The sequence below is a fragment of the Helianthus annuus genome, chromosome 6 (assembly GCF_002127325.2).
Source record: "Helianthus annuus cultivar XRQ/B chromosome 6, HanXRQr2.0-SUNRISE, whole genome shotgun sequence".
In the NCBI taxonomy this organism is placed as follows: Eukaryota; Viridiplantae; Streptophyta; class Magnoliopsida; order Asterales; family Asteraceae; genus Helianthus; species Helianthus annuus.
The window spans coordinates 83,662,651-83,677,477 of NC_035438.2; the positions used below are offsets into that span (position 1 = coordinate 83,662,651).

At 39.1% G+C, this 14,827-nt stretch overlaps 1 long non-coding RNA gene across 15 annotated transcripts; it reads left to right on the forward strand.

Moving 5' to 3' along the window:
- Positions 1-7,851: 7,851 nt before the first annotated feature.
- Positions 7,852-12,359, forward strand: LOC110865827. Of its 15 annotated transcripts, none has more exons than XR_004861084.1 (13): positions 7,863-7,910; positions 8,242-8,301; positions 8,396-8,463; positions 8,563-8,638; positions 8,735-8,822; positions 9,386-9,441; positions 9,524-9,588; positions 9,677-9,781; positions 10,443-10,564; positions 10,637-11,606; positions 11,705-11,757; positions 11,853-11,955; positions 12,039-12,359. It is a non-coding gene; the product is annotated as an uncharacterized LOC110865827 (long non-coding RNA). The 15 variants fall into 15 exon arrangements; XR_002550992.2 differs by having other exon boundaries at positions 7,907-8,055; positions 8,242-8,463; positions 10,637-10,702; positions 10,830-11,606; XR_002550993.2 differs by having other exon boundaries at positions 7,907-8,055; positions 8,242-8,463; positions 10,637-10,702; positions 10,836-11,606.
- Positions 12,360-14,827: the final 2,468 nt, after the last annotated feature.

Sequence of the window (14,827 nt, forward strand, 5' to 3'; positions counted from 1 at the left end):
GAGAACAATGCAACTACTATTGAGGCTGAAGCTACTGCGGAATTTCGGGATGAAATTCCAAATCAACGGGGGGATGATGTGACACCCCAGGAAAACCAGTAAACCACACAACTTAACTAGCTTCCTCAGTAACCGCATGCTAAATTTCGGGACAAAATTTCTTTCAAGTTGGGGATAATGTGACAACTCAAGTTTCCAAGATTTCCATCTTCACGTTAATTGCACGTTAATTGTTAGTTGTTTGCTTACACGACTTGTTTGCCTTGTAATGGTACACGTTGGATTATATGTTGAGATGTTTGTTGGATATGTTATCTCCTTAATCTGATTAAGGTGTTTGGTGATATAACATGTAACCTGTTTGAAAAACTTAAAATATCTAAACCTTGAATGGGTTCGACGAAACCCAAGTGTTTCGCCATCTACACTCCGACGAAACAAGAGTGTTTCGCCGTCTACACTCCGACGAAACGGAGTGTTTCGCCGGCCCAAGTTTCCCCGAAGCCCAGTAAGGCCCAACACTTTATAACTTGCGTATATGAGGGGGTAGGTTACGTGAGTCGTCATTAGGAAACCCTAGCTATCTCTCCCTCTCTGTTAACCGACGGCAATCATCACCATCATCCTTGGGAACTTGCAAGTCCTTCGTTCTAGTTCCTATACATCTTGGTTAGTTTATTGCTAATGTTTATCTGTTCACGAATGCATGACTAGTATGATGATAGTTAATAGATTTCTGTAGACTAGGGTCCAATGATAGAAGAGGATGAGCATAATACCTTACCAACCTTAGTATTGGACGACCCTAATTACCGGCAACGAATATCAGCAGTTTGACGCTAATCGAATCTTTAACCCTGGTAAGCGACTTATGGGAGTCGACTCTTACGAATCAATTGGGGCATAAGCGGTGACAAATGATTACAGTGTGGAATGTGTGACTACTAGCATAGTGATTAGTGCTTTAGGGTGTGGCACTGAATGTGGAAAGATGGACTTGGTTGGTGAAAGATCATAGGGTTCCGTTTCAAGCAACGACATTAGAGGCAACAGTCATGGCAACACCAGGGTACTTGTAATAGTAGCCTACAGTATGGAAATAAAGGTGCCTACGGCATGGATTGGCCGTTGATAACTCAAGATGATAACAACCCAGGGAGCAATGAAAGTTTTGGGGATTCTAGTAGCAGCAGCAACAACACTGAATGTGGTACTCGTGAAGAGCATTTAGGATTGGCGTGGGCGACGCCAGGATTATAACAACATGGTGGCATACACGTTCTTAGTAACTAATCGCTTTGTTACTGTTTTGCTTAACCCTGATGCTTCTTGAAACCGAATCTACTGTGGAATCGGCTGATGGCAAGTCAGATGGAATGGCATATGTTAGTTGGGATGCAAACTCGACTTTGTGGGGCAGGTATTCGAAACCGATCTTCTTTCTACTATCCTAGATGGCTACAATGCAGTAGTTAGTGCGGACTGGTTATCCGGAACTCGCGCGGATGTTCCTAGTGGGGAGAAAATTTTGTGTGGTGAATTGTTATTTGTTATAAAGCGTTAGACTGGCGCAAGGGTTAGCGCCTTTTTGGCTAGGAGGGCCCAAAAGTGCCTACAGAGGGATGGCCCCGCTATATTAGCAACCGTTTCTGATGATAAGATTAAAGAAAATAGGATCAAGGATCCACCAATTGTTGTGACTCATCTCAGTGTGCTATTCGAGGAGCTTTCAGGTTTACTACCAAAACTATTAGTTGCAATCTCAGTTGATCTCACGTCAGAGGCAGCTCCGGATACTCGTACTCTTACCGTCTTGCACCAGGAGGGTTGCAAGAACTATACGAGCTACTACGAGAACTGTTGGACAGGAGTTTTGCCGGATCTAGTTTTCGCTTTGGGGAGCCCTAGTGGTATCCATGAAGATAAGTCTTTTCGTATGTGTTCTGATTATCGAGAACTTAACAAGGTAGCAGTCAAGAACTGGTTGCCTCGACCATGGTATTGACAACCTGTTGACCAGTTGCGAGGGACAAGCTCCCATTCGAGGATTGATATACGCACAAGCTATTATCAGATGGAAGTCCAGGGGAAGGATGTTCCTGGAACGGCATATCAACCGCAACACGGCCAGTGCGACTTTGTACACCATAACCATTGAGTTAACCAACACACCAGCAGCTTTATGGACCACATGAGCCGACCGAGTTTAACGATGGCGTTTTGAGATCATTTCCAGGAGAAAGGAACAATCATGGACGGCGTAAGTATCCTATTCTAACAGTCCTAAGGGAAGGAGCCACTCCGCGCGAAGTCTTGTTAAACGTAACTTCGGGATTCGAGAGGTACCTTTTCGGTCATATAATCAACGAAGTGGGAATACACGTGGACCTTGCTAAGACCCGTTTTGGGTAGAAACTGATTGACATCAAGGATTCTTGCGAGGATACAACAATTTCATGGCTTCGCTAGATGCTATCACAGATTCATCACAAGATTCTCTAAGATCGCGCAACCTTAATCTCTTTAGCACAGCAGGGTGCTGTGCTCATGGAAGACAAAACAGGGGGACGTCTTTTCAGTTTTCGAATCCCAACTCTTCAATGCACTGAGCATCGCCTTTATCCGAGGGTGCGGGTGAACTAGCGGTATACCATGATAGTTCGAAATCGGGGACCCAGCTACACGCCGATGCAACACGAGGAGACGATGACGCACGTAGTGGATTACGAAGGAGAATTGCATGAGTCATAACCTGCGGTGGAAACCGTGGTCTTTGGGATTTAAGTTGGAGGCATTACTTGGACGGTACCAAATGCATTACTTAGACCGATCACAAGGGCCTCTCGTGTACCCTGGTTTCGAAAGAGCTAAATCGGGTAATGGCATTGTTGGATGGAACTTTTGGGATGAGTACGACTGTGGAACTTGAAGGTGTGCAGGCTTTGCAGCTCACTATTGACTCTAACTTACCCGATTAGACTCGCTCTGTTCAAACTAGAGAACTGAAGGAAGAAGATTTTCAAGTTGAACCCATATGGGGCATGGAGAAGCAACCCTGGCAGGTCAAACGATATTCGCTACCTCGTGGAACGAACGTGGATCTTATTATACGGCAACTCTAGGGAATTTGTGTTGAGAAAAGCACACCGACCTCGATGTTCCGGTCGTCTGAGTTTTGTGGAGAGATATTAGGACCTATGAATCTTGTACTGGTGATCGGGCATGAAGGCCCACCTGGCAAGGTATATGAATAATGTTTGGCTTGTGGGAAAGTCAAGGTGGAGAATCAGCAACCTGAAGTATCGCAATAGAAACAATAACATTTGGGAGATCGTTGATTGTCTCACGCTACCAGTACGCCTTCTTGCAACCAAGGAAACTGATGAGTCTTCACAGCTGTGAACGTTCCTCTGAGAGAGGCGGCTTCTAGGCACGAGGTGCCAACTCCCGTTACTCCTGATTTTGAGGTATACCTGATTTATGACATGCAATACACGATACCCCGGGCTCACGTCTAGACATGAGCATTACTCACTATTGTAGGACAACTGGGCAGAGCAACGAACCATCCTGACACACGAAGACATGCTGCGTGCATATGTGTGATCAACTTTAGTAAACAATTGGAAGGACAATTATCTTTGGGTATCCAGCCGTTACTGTTTTAGTATGCATACAGCTCTGTTTGAGGCATTGCATGGATGATAATGCCCACCTTCTTAATTAAACTGAGATGGATGACAACCTAATCACGGGTCTAGGACTTGCAGTGGAAACTTTTGGGAGGATTTTTTTTTAGATTGGAAATCGTGTGGTGGCAGCGCGTGATCGTCAGGAAACCTGAAAACTTAGGAAACACTGGGAGTTCGCTTCAGGCGAACGTGTCTTATTGGAAGTCTCACCCTAGGAGGGTGCGGTACGCCTTGGGAAGCGTGGCGAGCTTAACTTACGTTATATTCGACTATTCAAAATTCTGGAAACGTGTTGGAAAGTGGCGTACAATACAAGCTTGAATTACCTGTCGAGTTGAGTAACGTGTGTGATATCACTTTTGTCTCAAATCTAAGACAGTGTTCGGCTGATGCAACACCTGTGATACCCTTATTAGAGTCGGAGGTTAATGACACGTTGCAGTGGTTGAGGAATTTACTGAAATCATGGAACAGGACGTCAAGATTCATTAACATAGTCGAACTGCAATCGTAAGAGTTCGTTGGAACTCAAGACGTGGACTGGAGTTCACGTGGGAACGCGATGATCAGTGGAAGCTTTGGTATCCTCAGTTACTCAAACTGTAGAATCAACTTCTGTATCACTTGCGAATTTCAGGACGAAATTCTCTTTCAAGTTGGGGATGATGTGGTACCCGCGGAAAATCCATAATTATCCTGAGTTAACGTAACGTCTTGCTATTTCGGATTACTTGTCAAATTTTGGGACGGAATTTCTTTCAAGTTGGGGATGATGTGACAACTCGGGATTTCAGAGCTTTTCATTCACACGTTACTTGTTTACAATGTTGTTTTCATAATTCGTGCAAGTGTTATGACATGTGATAATTAAGGTGGTATTTTATGTGTGACTGTTCAATAAAACTTAAGACTAGTATATGTGTTATAATGTCATTAGTTGGTCAGGCTCTCCTCACTAAACCTTTACTACCTTTCTCCCCGACGAAACATGGGATTCTGTCCTCATCCGTATTCGATGTATTAGTGGCGACGAAACATTGGATTTCGTCAACATCTTGACACAACGAAAGGTAACTTTCGTCGAAGGGAGAGTTTCGCCGAGATGGGCCTTCGGCCCAGGTGAGGCCCAACAGGTATTAATTATAACTGTTTCACATCCGCACCATTTAGAAACCCTACGTTATCTCTCCCTCATCCTTCTTGGAAGTTGACGGCAGTAGACCCCTCCCCCATCGAGCCATCATCTTGTTCGGTCGAACCTCCGGTTAGTATATTTGCTCCCAACCTCTGTTGATTATGTGATTATTGTTCTTATTGATTATAGTTATACTTACATCGTAACGTACGAAAGTCATGATGTGGATGAATATATGATGTTACTACCTATTGATTGTCCTGATCATGTGTAAATGGTTATGACTCCTTATGCCGATCTCGGACTTAAGGTGACTCAGAATTGTCATGAGTGATAATGAATGATTTGATAATTTATATTGATGAGTAGATGACTTAGGTTCATGTTAGATTTGATTTCGCTTGATGAAACATTAAGTAATGAATCTAATCATGTGGTTCGATCTTGATATTGGTAGTTTAGGGTTGCATATACATGAATACGTGATGAATAGAACTTATGATTATCATTCCATGTTTTCTGCATAACTATTGGATAGGTTGATGATGAAGAATGTTATGGGTTGATTGTAATTGATGATGTTGAAACTGATTGAGTAACTCTGGATAGTAACTGTTCCCCGACGAAACTCGGGAGGAGTTTCGTCATATATGAGCCTGATGAATGATGGTGTTTCGTTACATACATGGCCCGACGAAATTCTCTCAGCGACGAAACTCACATGTCGACGAAACATAGGTTTTCGTCGACAAGGAGGTGATGAAACATAGTTTCGTCAACAAGGTGGTAAGGATCAATGGGTTTCGTCGATTGGGTAGGCAAACAGGACGATGTAAACAGTGAATATGTTCACATGATATATAACTTGAATAGTTGCAATTCTAGATGATTGGCCATATATGAACACTTGATGCATGCTTAACAACATTATATAGGAACGAGTATGTTAGATTAATGTGAATTGGGTTAATGTGAATAACCACTTCAAACTGATGACTGCTATTACATGATATGCACTTGGAATGTGGACTAATGTGGAAACTGAGTAGTTGTTACATGAGATACAACGTTTTGCGATATATATACAAACTGTGAATATTATTGAGTGATATGCACATGAGATGTGTCTGGTTGTGTTGAATGCAAACTGTGTGTTTACATGAAGTAACTTAGTACTAAACTGACTGTCTTTGGTAACCACGGTAGGGTATGGTTGATCACTGTGAAACAAAGTAATAAAACATACCGAGCAAATCTACGGTGAGTTCACTGCTCTTTTCTAAGCATGCGTCCCGGTGGTTTGGGACATCTGGTAAACGTTCCGGGGAGGAATGCAGGGTAAATGGGTTTAACTGGAATGTTAAACTGGGATGTTGGTTATTATACTCAGTTTCTATCATATAAGACCCCTTACATCTACCGATAGTTGCCGGTAAGGCAACGAGGTATTTAGTTGATAGCGCTATTAGGTTTGGCACCCTCACACCGGGCCGGAATGGACGGGCGTGAACTAATTACCTTGACCACTTGACCAATGCTTTGATAGAGGCAATGGGGTTTGGGCAAACACATCTTGTAGCCATCTGCGGTAATCGAGTTAATAACAACATCAAATCAAATCAAATCAAATCATTGAAATTGTGAAACGTTTTAATCTGGTAACTGGTATTGTTAACACGTTAACAAAACTTTGAACTCACCAGCGTCGTCTGACACACTTGTCTGCATGCTTGCAGGTCTATAGAGTTGTGACAATGGAACTTGCTGTCTGGAAGACTTGAGTGGTCATGGGTCGAAATACATTGAATTGCAACACAACGCTAAGGGTTTTCACATGTGGTTTATAAATACTTAACAAATGAATTATGCTTCCGCTGTATACAGTGAATGGTTTGTAACGTTGTAACACTTAATGTAAATCAATGAAAGTTTTATTCAAATATATCTATGAGTTCAATGTGATTGGTGGCTAGATCCTGGTTCGCCACACACCTAGCGGGGGTTTCCGCATGTGGTATTTTGGGGGTGTGACATCTCATTTGTTATGTAACAAAATATCAATGTTATCCGCCCGTTAAAATGATACCCCCCCCTTCATCGGCCATTTACTAGTTGCAGGTTGATGTTTGGTAAGTAAATTTGAATGAAGAAGAAGAAGACTGGGAGTTGGTTTTGTGGTCTCGGAAGTCGGGCAAAGAAGGTAGCGTAAAAAAGAAATATTGCCAGATCTAATCGCATATATATATATATATATATATATATATATATATATATATATATATATATATATATATATATATATATATATATATATATATATATATATTAAACTAATTAAGTCTAACCAACTCTTAACTCAATCTCCACCATTGGATTTGGCTAAGATTAAATCTCAGCCACTTAAACTCCCAAAAATAACTCTTGTGGTGGCAGTTCAGGGCAGTTGTGTACGCTCCCATGGTTTGCGGCCCATCTTCTCCACTAGGCACGATTGCTATGAAACTGGGACGTGGGTAGAAAGCAGTTGCCGATGGGTAGAAAGCAGTTGCCGAGCAGCCTTATATAATGTAAACCCTTGAATCAAAGGGCATGTTTGGCTAAGCTTATTAGAGTTAAAAAGGAGTTTTGGGAAAAGGACTTTTGGGAAAAGGACTTTTTGAAAAGGAGTTTTTTAAAAAAAGTGTTTGGATTAGCTTATGGGATGGGAAAAACCAATAAGTCAATAAGTTGTTTTTTTAAAAAGTGTTTGGCTTAGCTTATTGATGTAAAATGACTAAAATGGACATTCTTTCATAAGTCAATAAGTTATTATAAGGGGTAATTTAGTAAATTGATTATTGAAAAGTCGTAAGCTGATCAAGAAGTCATAATTTCTTAACTTTTCAAAAACTCCTTTTCCTTCTTTGCAAAAAGCCATTTCAAAAAGGACTTTTATGTTATCCAAACACAAAAACAACTTATTGGCTTTTTGATTAAGTCAATAAACCAATAAGTTGGTTTGAAAAGCTTAGCCAAACATGCCCAAAAACATCAAACTTTCAATCGTTTGATTTATAGGTAAATATTGATTTGAAGTTTTGAAGGTAATGTGTCTATAATCCTATTTATTGCTCACTTGATTGATTCCCTCGAACAAACTTCTGAAATCTGATTAGTTTCTTTTAATTGAATCCTTCAATAATATCTTCTAAAATCCATTGTGTTAATTACTTGATGGAAGTGTTTAAGGTAATTTTTCTGTCATAAATAGTTTCTGCCCTAAATCAATTTGCCCTAATTATGCTCTAGTCTATTATATTAATTTGCTTAATAAACATTGATAGATGTCAAGTATGTTGAAAGTTTAAATTTATAACTGTTTTTTTCAGTGCTAATTTTGTTGTTTAATGTACTGATAGTTGGTTTTTTGGTTAGGATGATGAAGAAGAATCCTTAGGCACGAAAAGAACATGCGACAACATTGGGAGGTGTTTTGTAAGCATTAAGTATTCATACAAAGATGGTGAATCTGAATATTTTGATTGCTGCAGTGATGTTTCTAATAATAATCTTTGTGGTAACTGGTAAGATACCCTTTGATGGCCCTTTCACAAGCTTCCCAATCGGAAGGAATATCCCACGCTATACCATATGAAAGTTTGTACCTTTCCATCCTTAGTTCATCGGTTTTGATCATGTTTAAACTAAAATGGGGGATAATATGTTTCTTTTTGTTTCTGTCACTTTTGAAAACAGCACACAGAACGGGCTAAAGCTACAAGGACTCATCTCTTAGGATTTTGGATTCTAAATTACTATAATGACGTGCAAGGTTTGTCATGCTAAATTACTGTAATTTGTTTTTAGGCTTTCGTTTTTTCAAGTTTGTTATTGATCGATTTGTAAGGGTTTTTTTTGTATATGGCAGTGTATGCTGAGTGATTTACTGGCAGGGAGGTCATCTGGTGAAATCGGGGCATGGATGTGCGTCTTCTCAACGAAAACTAACTTATCTGGTAATTTAATTTTGTCCCATTTACAGTGATAGTGTTTGAAATTATGTGTTTGAATTTTTCAAAAACTCCTCTATTTTTTATGCTAGAATAGATGTTTTTTACTTTGTATCTGTAGTTTAATCAGATTGATGAATTAACAAGTTTGTGTTGTTTATCTCTTGTATTCATGGTTACCAAACTGGATATTCGATACGTGTCAACATTTTAATAATTTGAATGAACTGATTTAGTTATTATTCAATTAGATGTAGTAACGTGCATTTTGATGATTAGCATCAGTGTTTGAGAAAAGGAGATAGTTAGCTACTTAGTTTGTCTACTTACTGAATATGTGTTCTTGATGGTCTCATCTCTTAATTTTCCAGTTGTTAACTTGATTTGTAATTAACAAGTAATATTACAGTCCCTCTTTAGTTCCTTTCCAGCTTATGTACTTATGAATGGTATATTCAACTGTCAGTTTACATTAAACGATTCGTTGATGGTAATGTGGATCCCTTTTCAACCGCGAATCACTTTAGAACACATGGATAACCTTTTGTGTTTGTTTTAATGTATTTCAGTATATGATGCTCATGGATAACCATCGGAGATTTCTAACCCCAGGACGCACACCTCGGTGAGCCATTATTCATTATTCAGCCTATTCAAAAATCGTGAATTTGTAACCAGAGAGCTTTTTTTTTTTGTTCCATCGCCAGCGGCCATCACAATCGATATGTTCTCAAATCAGATTGTGGATCCCGTTGTTGACAAGCTTGCTCGGGTAATTTACGTTTTAATGTGTTAGGGTTTCAATCGAAGGAATTGTAGTAAATTGTAGGATGTTTGAATTTATTGTTCATGTGAAAAAGTATGTATTCGTCGAGAGGGAGTAATGCATCCGGAGTTCTAGACAACAGCAACATTCGAAGTCATAGTCATACTCATACTCTGGTCAATCTGCATTCAGTCAAAATGTAAGTTTCTTATCTTAGCTTTTGTCATGCTATAATTATTTGCAATGTGATCTGATATGACCATGAAGAAACAAAGATCTCTCAAAAGGTCATATCCTATTTTAAGTAGTAAATTTTGAGAAGCACTTTGAAATTAGCCAAAGTTAATTCATTTGTTTAAACTTTTGAAGTTATGTTTAATGTGTTGTGCTATTTTGATTGAAAAGGTGTAAGTATGCTATTCTATCTGCAGGTGTCTTTTTTTTTTTTTTTTTTTTGTGTGTTTGAATCTAGTATTTAGATTTTGAGGTTAGTTTTTTATAATATAACTAAATATTGATTGATTTAACATATACAGTTTAAAAGTCATTTTTGTGGAAAACTCCACTTCAATTTATCCACAGAGTTGCTCTCATGTTCTGAATCCGGGTTCATTATGAGTATTAGAATTACGTTTACTGTTTACAGTAATTGTTCTAAATTAATGTGAGATTAGTTTGCATCTGTTTCCTTGGAAACCTAGGGTTATAGTTATCCGAACCATGCCTCTGTATGTTTTATAAATTGTTGTTTTAATTCAAGTTGCGAACTTCTTTAATAGATTATCTTTTGGAATTATGATAGTTTTATAACTAAACTTGTAGGGCTCTTTTTTTAAATGCTAAGTGCTTGTATTCGGCAGTTGATGGCTATTCTGTTTACATCAAGGGACTCCCAATGAATGCTACACCTGCTTTGTTGGAGAAAGAATTCAAGAAATCTGGTCCTATTAAGCCAAATGGCATTCAAGTTCGAAGCACCATGGTACATATCCATTCTATTTTTTTTCTAAGCGTCTGAACCGTTTATTTGTAACTTTGTTGAAACTCATCGCAGCTGCAGGGATTTTGTTTTCGATTTGTTGAATTTGAGGTGCCCGATGCAGTTCAAAAGGTGATTCAGGTATGAACCAGTTTTTGTTTATATGTTAGAATAGATAGAAAATGCTAAAAAAAATTGTCTATTGAATATTTTCATTCATCTCCAAACTTATTGTTATTCTTGTGACATGTGTCTTATGATGTTTGAGGCGTAGCCAGTCGCGATCAATGGATGCAATGCTGTTGTTGAGGAAACACGCTCGACAAACACATATGCAATTAGATTACATGTGGCAAATGGATTGGTTAATGGGTCGAAATATTGAGTAACTTGGATCATAGTAGATAAAAACATTGAGAACATATTATTAAAGCATATAGGTATAATTTTCTTGAAACAGTAGCGCGTGGAAGATTTCCTATTTGAAGGGGTGGTGGATTCAGAAATGAGGGGTCGTGGAAACTTCACCGGCGGTAGAGGGTGCAAACGTGATTTTTGGGGCAACAGGGGTGGTGGTCGTGGTGGCGATGGATATCAGGGCAAACTGGGGAATGGATGTTAATAAGAATATGGCATCGCGGGTTCCTGCCAGCGCTTGAGAGGGGGGGGGGGTTGCGTCATATTGGGTTAAACACCTATGGCTGCATTCCAAATATGCTTGCAGGTGTGGCTGACATCATCACTTCTTGCTGATGGGTTGGTAGTTGCTGAACAGGTAGATGTTTGTTTTGTGTTATGGTTCAAGTGGCAAATGATCTACCAGAACCGAATGGAGTCCAGGAACCTGTAGACGCGCGTAGGACTTGAACAAAGGCCCCTATCACTATTCGGTTTCGCTTTTTTTAATTATTAAAATTTGTTCTCGGTTTCTGGTTCGGGCTGGGTCGGGACTAGAAGGTGCGGCATGGATGCTCACCCCTAAGAAAAATTATTATTATCCTCTAAAAAATTCTGTTCTACTCAAGATTTTGAAGCGTTCATCATGGTTAGTATAAATGTGAATTGGTTCAGGTTAGAGTTTAAAAAAATATAAATTTGGAGAAATAGGTAATACTCACTATTTTTTTGCCTTTGTTTTCACAGAGTTCGTAATTTCCACCGTTAGAGAAAAATTGCTTGCGAAACACATCTTAAAGGTTCTTTCATTTTTCAGCTTTTGAGGTCATTTTTTCTTTTTAATGTTAATTTTATGTATAAAAAGTTTATTGAAGAAAATCAAATTCTTTTATAGGAATCTTATATGTTGCATCTCAAACTCAAGAATCTTTGTTAATGGTAGCTGGATAGGGGATCCACTGCAGAGCTCTTGGTGAGGACCTCATGACCTTGAGACAGTTAAGGCTACAGTTTTTTTTTTTTTTTTTTTTTTTTTACTTTGTACAACAAACCCACTCATTAAAATCACAATATGTGTTAGTGTACTCGCCTCGCCTAAAGGTTGATGCATTTGGAAAAGACTCATTTGGGGAAGTAGAGTATGGATTTCAAGGAAGTCAAACACTCACGTAGTGGATCAAATAGGGTCTGCTCCTTTATTGGATATGGAAAAATGGATGGGATGACCCATTTTGATAACGGGTTCAGGCCAAAATGATTACTTCTACAGACTCAATGTTGAAATTGTCAACGGTCTGTTTAAAGACTCAATGTTGAAGTTGACTCCGACGTTTCTTTTTCATGTTTTTAAGCATATTATAAGAATAAATGTGAACTCATTTGATGAGTTCATATCCACACATTTTAGATTTTTTAAATAAATAATGTTTTTCTTATAATGTAAATAAGAAAAACTTATGTCATTCCAACACAAAAAAAAAACCCATTCACCGGACTGGTATACCACTAGTAATACATAAGGCCAGGACAGTAAAACCCACTTTTTTTAAAAGAAAAAACTAGGAACTTGGAGTAAAGGTTAATGAGTTGATAAATTTAGGGTAATGGGCTTGCAGGTAGGCTTAATTCTTAAAAGATTGGTTAGTAATGGTCCAATAGACTAATAGGTTTAAAAGGTTGATATTTGTTAATTTATTAATAAGCTATTGTTTTACTTTTGTTAATATATATTTTTTATCTGTAAAATAAAAATAATATAAATTGTTAGATTATTCTTTTTAAGTTATATCAAAAATATTTCATGAGTGTCATTTGAATTTTGATTTGAATTATGTCAAAAATATTTCATGGGTGTCATTTGAATTTTGATTTGAATGATTTCACAAAAGATCATGGATGTCGGGTGCCATACGCCCATACATACACCTTTTTAGGACTGGGGTATGGGACTTGAGTTGGGGCGTGGGTTGGGGTAAAACGCCCAAGCCATCATCTCGGGTGGGTTTGGGTTGGGGCGTGGCCCTTGGGGCTTGGCTTTGAAGCCGGTCGTGGGGCGATATGGCCACGCTAGGTGGCTGCCTCCCATTCGCTCACCCGCCACGTCATAGCTGGGTTTCAAATTTTGAATTTAAAATTCAAACGGTTGGGGAAAAGCAAACCGCCACCCGGTCACCCAACAACCCCTATATATTGTAACCCCCAACCCACTGGTCCCCCATCCCACGAACCCAACCCCACCGGCTACCCATCCCACGAACCCAACCCCACCGGCTACCCACCACTGGTCCCCCCATCCCACAAACCTAACCCCACCGGCTAACCCGCTATGGCATCCTGGACCAATGAAGAAGAAATGGCTCTCGTGACAAGCGTCGTTGACGCTATGAAGGGAGGGCCACCGGGCCAAACAAAATATTGGGTGGAAGCATTCGCAGCCTACCGACATAATGTCGGTAACGACCGCCACAACCTCAACGCGTGCCAACATAAATGGCGCGAGCTACGGCCCAAGCTCGAGCGTTTCAAGGCTTACTACGAAGCCGTTCCGAGCGGCGAGTTGAGCCACGAGGACCGGGTGGCGGTGGCGAACATAGAGTTTCGAGGCAAGGAGCAAAAGGCGTTCGACAAGATCGACCTTTTTGAAATTTATTTAACGCTCTAGGTTTGTTATTTTGTAATTTTTAGAAATTATGTAATTTTTAGGATTATGTAATTTTAAATTTTATTGAAGTTGTAGGTTTTTTCTATAAATGTTGTGTGATTTTTTATAATTTTTTTGTAATTTTTTTTTAATATTCTGCCACTGGTGCACCCAACCCAAGCCCAACTCACGCCCCGCCATACCACGCGGACACGTAACCAGGCGGTGGGGGGGCTCCCATTCCACGTGTCAACAAATGCCCCAACCCAAGCCTAACCCAAACCCCACCATATCCCATGGTCTTAAGTTCGCCCATCTGGTTCATGTTTGTGTATTGATCCCTTGATCCTTATCTTGAATATTTGAATTTATGACTTAAAAGGCAAACCTTCTGAGGTATGGATTTATTTGTCAAGAATCTTTAGGGACCGATCAGTTCATTTCAAATTTAGATTGCAAAATTAATGACTCAGAATGTGTTGTGATAGTAAATTGCAACAAGTAAATATTTGTGTTCATAGATTCGTTCACATTGTTACTATATAATAAATCAACATAACCCGTCCATCAGATGGGTATTAAACTAGTTAAAGTTGTTGTTTGAAATCCGTTTCGGGCAAAGATTGGGTCACGAAATAAAATAAGCACGTGACTTGTCTTAACTGTTTTTGGAGTTGGGCCAATTCAATTGAAATTGTTTTATTGGCTGAAGTAAATTTTGTGATCAACTATTCAGCAACCAATTGTTAAATAAAAAATATTGGTTGTGCTGAGAATTATTAAAGTTGGATATAAGAATAACAACCGTATCTAATAAATTCTACAAACATACAACTCTCAATACTAGAATTTCGTTATGCATTTTGTGATGATGTTTAATGTATTTTGTTAATTATATAAATTAAATTTGATTTTTCGTTTTTTATACGACCTGATCCAACCCGAACTAGCTCGGATAAAGATATTATATAATGATTGACAAATGAACACTAAAATTTTTTGCCCCCATGAAAGAAATTTGTAGGTCCGCCCGAAGTGAAGATGAAGATGACTTTTCATTGTCGCTTATTCAAGAGGAGATTGTGAAACGAGACTAGGCAGATGGATATCAAAGCTGGAGGTTTTGGAATAACTGGGTCCCTCTCAAAGTGAATTACTTTGTGTGGCGTCCCTTGGGAAGGTCCCTACAAAAATAGAACTTTCAAGACGGGAGCTTCAATATATAGAGT